Source organism: Maniola jurtina, chromosome 7 (genome assembly GCF_905333055.1).
Source record: "Maniola jurtina chromosome 7, ilManJurt1.1, whole genome shotgun sequence".
Taxonomy (NCBI): Eukaryota; Metazoa; Arthropoda; class Insecta; order Lepidoptera; family Nymphalidae; genus Maniola; species Maniola jurtina.
Window position 1 is genome coordinate 2,622,209 of NC_060035.1, and position 9,379 is coordinate 2,631,587.

Sequence of the window (9,379 nt, forward strand, 5' to 3'; positions counted from 1 at the left end):
AAACTCTCTAAACTTAAAGTTAATCGCCGCCAGTTCTCGATTTAAATCACAAAACATTTTCATACACTTTCAACGCAATAGTTTTACGCACATATTTTCTTCTTCCCTTCTTATTGGAAAATCGCGGATTCCGAGCCTTGGCGCGTCTCTCTTCTACCGGGATACATATGTGATTGTCCTTATTTCCCTCCAGATCCAAATTTTTAATGACCCTTATCCTAGGGTTCTTTCCCTCCAGATCCAAATTTTTAATGACCCTTATCCTAGGGTCTACCTCCTTCCTCCTATAGGACTTTTTGTCCATAGCCCGTAACCTCGGGGCTTTCCTTCCTTGGGACTTTGTGTCCCTGACCCATACCTAGTTTTGGGTCTTTCTTTTCCTCATTTATTCATTTCCAACATCCTTGGATCCTGCAAACATAAAACACTTTGAGTAGACCGTTCATTTAATTTTGTTTCATAAGCATCCATCATAATACAATCCGACCTAAGAGAAGTAATTTTACTTGGTAACCTAGAAAACCTATTATCATTATTATAATTTAGTTTTCTCCAGTTCCGTACCCCTCGAAGGGTGCCTACGAGACCCTATTTTCTAAACCTCTGCTCTCCGTCCGTCTGTCCGTCTGCACGTGCGTCACGGCCTGAACCGTGAACGGCGTATCGTGAACCGTGATAGTTAGAGAGTTGAAAGGAACGTGATTACGGATGTATGAAAATCCTATGCCTGGTTGCTTCCAATTCAAACTTTTTCTTTTAATGCAGATTACGCTTCCCATATTTCTTACAATTACCTATTGTTTTTTTTTTTTTTTTTTTTTCCTAGCAAAATCCACATTCTGAAGTACTAATGGACAATGTTAAACAAACGCCAGGGTACAGTAGTTGCGTCACTTGTGCCTCTTAACCATATAATATCTACATGCAAAAAGAATCTTTGATTTATAATTTCACATGATACTTATATATTTTATTTTAGCCATAATATGCACCATATGGCGTACTTTGTCGTTTCGAGTAACATAAGCAGAACTACCAAATTCGACCCTGGGAACGACACAGTCGCGACTCGCCGCCGAATGATACCTATTAGTTTATCATTAATTCCTTTTCATAGAGAAAAGCGATATCAACATAATAGCAGGAAAAAAAATGAAATAAATATTCCGTTCGATACATCTCTATTCTCTACGACATCAAGATCTCTATCACAAGCTGATCGATCATAAAGATTAGAAGAAAGTAGGTACCTTATACATTATTTTATATGTTAACCGTAATGACCCGCATCTGTTCGATTTTCCTTTATTCGTTTCGTAAAAGATTCGTCCTCGTACGTCCATCATCATCATCATCGTCATCTACATCGTCATCATCATAAGGTCACTGTTGAACATAAACCTTCCCTAGTAAGCACCACACGTACTGTCCTCAGCCTTCCTCATTCAACCCCTGGTTCCTATTGATACAAACCACTAAACCCCCCCCCCATCAAATGTGTACCTATCTACATCCATCCATCATACCCAAATGCCGTGCTGGTTGATGTGATGAGCGACAAAGTGTTAACCTCTTCAATACCTCATGGAACTGTAGGAATAGCCATGGAAGACCTCCAAACCGAACGTTGATATTTTGTGTAAGTGGTCCCACGAGTCAAAAAAAAATATTCTTGTCCATAAAGGAACAAGCCACGATATAGATTCTTCTATCGGAACTTAAATATTCCAATCACTGCATGTATTCCAACTAATCAGTTTGCTACTGTATATTTGAAGTTGATAATAAATAAAAATGTTAGCTTAATTAAATTCCTATGATAATTCGATTTTTGGTGCATCAACCAGCTTCACCTATTATGTAAAATTAAATATATATATTTTTTTTAAATTACCGGCTGTACATTTTAAACTAACCTAATCAAAATATACTTTCTTACTAATAACTTAATCTTAAAAATTTTCCAGAGGATCCTTCCGCCTCAAATTAACTCAATGATAAAAATGAACAGGAAACTTTAAATGTTGTAAAATCCAGCCAATGCTTCGTACCTTGCCTTATTAATCCAATAGGTACTTCTTTGGATTTTGTCAAAACAAAATACTTTTACTTGTTGAGTGTATAATAAATAAATAATGTAATAAATCAATTAACTGTTAAAGCTAATAACTTTTACAGAAAGCGAACCTCATGATATCTCTTATGAGTTTTAAGCGTAAAATTACCACGCCGAAAACAAAACATGAGCTGACAGTATTCTTATTTGATATACATAATCCAGTAATACTATATCTATCTACATAATTCGTAAATATGTATGTATAGTTTGTAAGTTACTATTTCACTTTATGCTGTTTCAATGCTTTAAGTTATTATTTTTATCTTTGTCTCATTTTTTTAGTTTAGCCTCATTCTATTTTTAAACTTACTATTTCGCTATAATATTTACAAGTAACCTCATCGTAGACTACACGGTCTTCTGATAACCCAACAAGCATTTATCCAACAGCTATCGCTTTCACCCGAACGGAGGTTCCCTGAAATATACTGAGATAACAATACCTAGTTGACACATGGATGTACAAGAGCGGCAACAAGCTATGACCCCCTCTAGTCATAACTATATCTTTATGATTGTAACATTTCAAACAGTGAAAGTATGTATAAACGATTTCGTCCATAGGACATGCGCTCTAAAGAATGTTAATATAATTATCAGCAACCAAAAGCTTGAAGAAACTAATAGGTACAACTTGTCTTTGAAGTATGAAAATATGCACATTTATCAAGTATACCAGTTCATCAAACATTAAAGTACGCATTTATAAAATGATAACTCACTTATTAATCAAGATAACTACCTGTTTATCAAACCTACCCTACCAAATATAAATAACTACTCACCAAATGTAATACTTTATAACTTAAGTAAAAATATGAAACAAATGTGCATCAACCACATACATACACTCTTCAAATTCATCCATTTATCAAAATGTTATATAATATAACCATTCACCAAATCCATTATATACTTTGTTCATTAAATAGCTTAGTCAAACTTTACTCCACTTGCCACGATTGCAAATTTTCCAAAATAGTCAGCCGCAAACATTGCAGCTCATCTCACTTGATAATGCATCCCTCCCTCAGAAAAACAGGCATTAGGAATGTCTTTCCAAGACGCGCGAGAGACAGCCACCGTGGCTTTTCGCGAGATTTAATCCAAATTGAACTAATGCCTAAATAAATGTTTTAATTAGAGGGCGATTGCTTTTGCAACCTCTAACCGTCCAATCAAACACCGAAAGTATTCAATAATCCGAGACGTAAATAAAAAACCCGTCAGAACACCGTATTTATAAAAACAGAGACAAGAAAAAGATTCCTCCTCGCAATGAGATCGCGTGACATCCAACAAGTGAATTATCGACTTTATTACACAACTTATCCTCAACATGTTTTACATCATTTCCTACAATTGAAATCTTTCTATTTTAAATACCCTAACTACAACTTCATAATCCAACCAAAAATCACACTAGATTTATCCCTCGGTCCCACATCTTTAATGCTTTTTTTTTCTGTTTCGGTAACTAAAACAAAAAAAATATATATATACTCATGTTATAAAACGTTGTCAAAGCTTTCCTGAACGCGCTAAATAAGCAAAAACATAAAATCAGGCGAAATGCCAGACCAGCCGAAAAACCTTCAATGCTTAATCAGCCTAAAAAAAAAAATTATGATCACTATTCATATTATCATGAGATACTACCGGCGCTCCTAAGCGAAATTTATAAGGCACCGCATTTCGATTTTATCAAACAGACTGATCAATTTCGAGAGCACAACAAACGTGGTTTCCTGAGAGTTTCGTTAACTAAATGCATATCGAAACTGAACTATCGCGAAGCGAGTCAAGCGAGCGTGAAAATTTTTTTAAATATATTTCTGGGATAATGTCATGCCACAAACGCGAGCGTAGTGCAAAGATATTTGCCTAAAATTTCTTTCGTACAACAAAGAAAATAGTATTTTGGTAGTAGGTACTTATAATCGCGCCCTGCCCTAAGGGCAGTACTGTAGGTATATTACCATTAAAAAAAAACTTACTCTAATTTTAATAGAACATTTGCCAGGAATTTAACCCGCCAAGCGATGTTAATCCAATAAAAACAAAATCATATTGCATTTAAATGCGGCAGTACACAGTTAATTGCGTGAATACAGGTAAACAAAAAAAAAAAAAACCCCGCTGCCCATATACTATACCTACCTGCTACTCGTAGTACTCAAATTATTGTGCCAGTATTAAAAGTAAATTAGCTGTTATCTAGCGTGGTAGACTACGGCCTAAACCCTTCTCATTCTGTGAGGAGACACTTGTTGCTCAGTAGTGGGCCGGCCATGGGTTGTTCATGGTGAGCTGTTATCAGCAAAGTTATGTTTGAAACTCAAACATTACGCGTTTCAAGTGGTAAAAATAGATAAATGAAAACATTTCTCCTCACTTTTGTAAAAAAAAAAAACACTTATTTATGCACCCCGTATTTTAAAACTATCTGACTACCTACCTACCATAATTTTAAATTTAGTTAAAGAATAACCAGATAAGATAAACCTACTTTTACACCCATTTTAGGATTTATATTTCTCAAAATGCTCAATTTATTAACCCTGGTCACTATTACTTTATTACAACGGATCACCTTCATTTTTATCAATTAACATTTTATATCCCCAATCACTTAGTAACCATTACAAGTAGAGACGGATTATTTCACTGGCAGGCGTAAAACGAAAAGCTATTTCATGTAACTTTTTCTACCTTATCCCAAAGCGGTTTACAAAAAATAATAATTTCACAAAACAACATTCAAGATGCCCAATGAGTGCTGTGTGATAATATCGCGTCACTGTGTGCTAGAAAAAGGAAAACATCTATCTATACAATGAGTGCAGCAAACGATTGAACCTAAATCCAGAACCTACCTTCCGTAAAACAAAACCACTATGTGAAAATAAATCCCTATCGTAACTCTTAACCAAACTAATTCGGCACACGATTACAAGTGTGAAGATTGAAATACCACGTTCCGTGAGATATTCACCTGTGAAATCATTTAATGAGAAATAAAACCCCGGCAGGACATAGTAGATACATCCTGAAAACTATTTAAAAGTAACAATAACGCCCATCATTAAGTAAACCACACTTTTTATATTGTTTAACACTATGTTCACTATCTATTCCATTGTACCCACGATACAGGATAACCTAGTGCGGGTACCACCACACAGACACAGGAAAATTGTACAAGACTGTATTTTGTAAATAAACATTTTTCATTTTTCATTGTAAAATAAGCCTTCTAAATACCTCAATGTTATTTAAACCACAATTTGAAGGTCGATCGCATTTGTATAACCAATATACAAGATGAATTATAAACATGTGGGTAATTCTAGGTATCATAACGTTATATAATTTCCATTCCAACTCGGAGCAAAGCTTTCTAACAAAATGATAACTAAATGTAGAACAAACAAAACGAAAACCCACACAAATAAAAAAAAAATTACCATTAATAGGTATCAATAAAAATAAAATCATGGAAAGATCCTACCCGTTTATCCAGAAATCCTTTGATGCCATGACTAGGTACTTTGATATATTGAGGCCCAAATATTGGCCTTGTGCTCCAAAATGTCTGTGGTCTACTAGACCTCCACTTCTTTCTCGTTCCTCTGTATATTTCCACTTGTTTCTCTGAGTCGTGAGCGTGACAAGAAAATATTATATTTTCTTGATGTCCCTCTTCTGACCTTTTGGGTAAGGTCTGACGAAATCACAAACACAATCTTTATGATAAATTATTACACTTTTATTTCATATTTAAATTTATTAACTTTTACATTTGTGTCAAATAAATGTTGTTCCTCTTACGTTAGTATATTTTTGAATGTCGTCGTTTTAAAACCACTCTTACAGGTAACCTCTCCACGTTTATTAGCCACTCCCCTTTTTATCTTATCGTTATCGGCCAATCCAAATTGTACAATGAATAAACTTAGTGACTAATATACAAATCATCAAGCTCGTTTCACAAATCATCTAAGTAATAAAGATGTTTTCATCTTATATATTGATTACAAATATTATCCTTTATTATGCTACAATTCATCAACTAAAAACTATAAGAATTTTATATACAGTACGTTTATCGATCAGATGTTGAACAACTTCAGCCAATCAATGACGCCTTCTAATATGATGTTATGATTTGAGTGGCGCCAACTATGTTTTATAGATAATTAATATGGGCCAAGCTTACAATCATTTAAAAAAAATTAAAATTCTAAAACAGATTTTTATTTATGTATAATAAATAGTTTTTGATTTATCGTGCAAAATGTTGGAAAAATACCCGAGTACGGAACCCTCAGTGCGCGAGTCTGACTTGCACTTGGCCGGTTTTTGACGAATAACAACGTTGCTATGTAACCTATCGATAAGTTAAAGATAGATTGAGCATTAGTTTTGGCCGTTAGTAGGTACCTATTCCTGGACACTTAGCTAAACACGACACACGGAAGGACAATAACTTGTATAATTTTACTACACATCAATAGGCACTTGGCGTTGCCCAACGGCTATATAAGGAATCATTTATTGCTTTGTTATCGGAGTCCAACGAATAGTCACTTGGTCCCACACCAAGGTTGGAGGTCAGCGTATTTTGGGCGAGATTAGTCACTTTAATAAGAAAGGTTTAGACTGCCTTGGTGCGAATTTTAAGGAAATCTTCTTTCGAAAACAGTTCACCTGCTCTTGGATTATAATTTGTGTTTCAAAATGTCAAGGTTGACATTATGAAGCACACAAACGATAAAAAGCACAAACTAGTGCTTTATATCAAAATTATTTTGTCTGTAGGTAAGTATAGGTAGGTACCTAAATAATTCATTTTGAATTTGCATTTGTTCTGAAAATCAATAAGAAGGGACTAATCTTTGTCTTCTGAATCAAATCGTCCAAAATCGAACGGAAAGAAGTCAGAACAACGTGTTAAATTGCCTCTAAAGTGCGAAAGGCTAAGATATTTTTTTTTAAATATAACAGCCCTTTATTCAGGTATTTCTGATTGGACTGAATTGTTTGATTTTAGGTGTAGACCGTAATGATAAAATAAGAATATGTGATTATGTATGGTCTCAGACTTGGGCGCGTTTGGAACCCTCGTAGCTTTAGTTTTAAGTTACGTTATTATCACCACTATATTATCGTACAAATTTAACAATTTCGACCATCAAAAGGAGTACAATTGTACCTACCTTGAATAAATGATTTTGACTTTGACTTTGATTTAAAGTATAAAAATGATTTTCGCCAAACATTAAATAATTTTAAAATCACCATTTACATGTGAAGACATAAAATATTACATCTTTTATATATAAGTAATTAATCAAATTCCCAAACTGCATCAGTTCAGAATCTATAATCTAATTTTTAAGAGCATTTAGTAATATATAGAATAATTTCACAAATCATAAGGAAAGCACTTCTATTATTCACTATTAATAACAATATTCTGTACAAAGCTAACATTAGGTACTTACACAATGTAATAGTATTTATGGGATTGTAAGGATATTTTATTGCATTGAATGATTGGTGTATTTGCTATTTATATTAAAGCCCTGCTATTCCGTATCTCAGTGGTTGTTATTTAGTTGCCACACTACAGAGTGACAAATAAACAAACTCCCAATTTGTAAAACATTTGATCTCTGGGCTTGCAATCAGGATGCTGTGAAGACATAATATATAAATTCAAAATTTAAAAACCACCCACACATAACTCTCTAAAAAGTAAATAACTTTCTAGCAGCTAAACCGTTTTTCTTGGATTATAGCTAAGAACACTCGATCAAGCCACCTTTCAAATAAAAAAAAAACTAAATTAAAATCGGTTCATTCGTTTAGGAGCTACGATGCCACAGACAGGAACACAGATATACAGATACACACGTCAAACTTATAACACCCCTCTTTTTGGGTCGGGGGTTAAAAATGTATGGTGATCCATGGAACGAACTGGGTCCGCGGAAGGTGCTTGAGGCGGAGATCCATAGACACTTTGACTTTACTCAGACTCAAGACAATGTTAAAACGAGACAGCGTTATACAACTGGAATAAATCCGTCTCGTTTTAACTGAAACTTACGTCTAAGCAAAGTCAAAGTGGGCTCTATAGTTTTCAACCTGAATCTCCAACATAACTATCCTGAATCTCGGTGATAGATCTTAGATGGTTTGTGTATTTGTTGGACATTTCTGTGTTAGGTGTACAACTAATTAACAGCCACTAAGACAGATCAAGCCTGCTGTTTTGAAGGTAAAGAACAAAAGAAACTAAAGAGTCAGGTATAATGAGAAAAACGTTTATTTTAACAACTTTTTTTGAATAAGTAAAAGAAAAACAATGAATAAACTAAAAATAACAGTGCCAATTGCTTTTTCTAAAAAAACAACATACAACAGTTAGTTTTTTCAAATCAGTAAGTACCAGTGTATATTTCTTATAACTGATAGTAAATTTTAATGACAATGGATTTCACCAGATGTAAAGTGATGATTCAGTATTAGGTATGTTCTAATCTATGAAGCTTCATATTAATTAATCAGCGAAGAAAAATTCTTAATACAAAAAAAAACGAATTTTCAAAATGTACATCAATCAACAGCGATCTCAAAATTAACTAGGTACACGAGTGTCTAAAAGTTGTCTGTCCCAATAAAATAAAATAAAATCTAAAATATAACAACAAAACTCCACTCTACCGCACCAGGCAACGTCAATCAAATACCCCATGCGAATAGGCGTCGTCCACACGAGCGAGTTAACTGCGCCGAGCCATAAAGCGGAATTTACATTACGAAATTAGTCGCACGAAATTGTTTTTTCAATAATTATTGTAGGCAATCCCTTGACAACAATCACACCTGATGGAAAGTGATGATGTGGCACGTTTAACTAGAAGATACCTATTCACTCTTGTTTTAAAGATACTCGGATTGCAATTGGTAGGAAAGACAGATCGCGGAAGAGTATTCCGAGTATAGTTTCACGACATTAAATTTCAGCACCGATTGCACGTGTAAACTGATAATTAAAGTAATGTAGTGAAAATAATTTCGTGCCACTCAATTCATCTTAATGTGAATTCCGCTTAAGGGTAAGTTAGAACTGCGTATTTTCACCACGAGAATTTTCCCGCAGAATTCTATGACATATGGAAATTATATAAAGCCACACGCGCTCTACTTCCAAATATCACAGAATTCTGGCAAAAACGCTCGGTGAAATTT

At 34.2% G+C, this 9,379-nt stretch overlaps 1 long non-coding RNA gene across 1 annotated transcript; it reads left to right on the plus strand.

The window, feature by feature from the left end:
• The first annotated feature begins 1,353 nt into the window (after positions 1-1,353).
• On the plus strand, positions 1,354-8,827 carry LOC123866581. The gene is made up of 3 exons (XR_006796226.1): positions 1,354-1,368; positions 7,057-7,058; positions 8,677-8,827. It is a non-coding gene; the product is annotated as an uncharacterized LOC123866581 (long non-coding RNA).
• Positions 8,828-9,379: the final 552 nt, after the last annotated feature.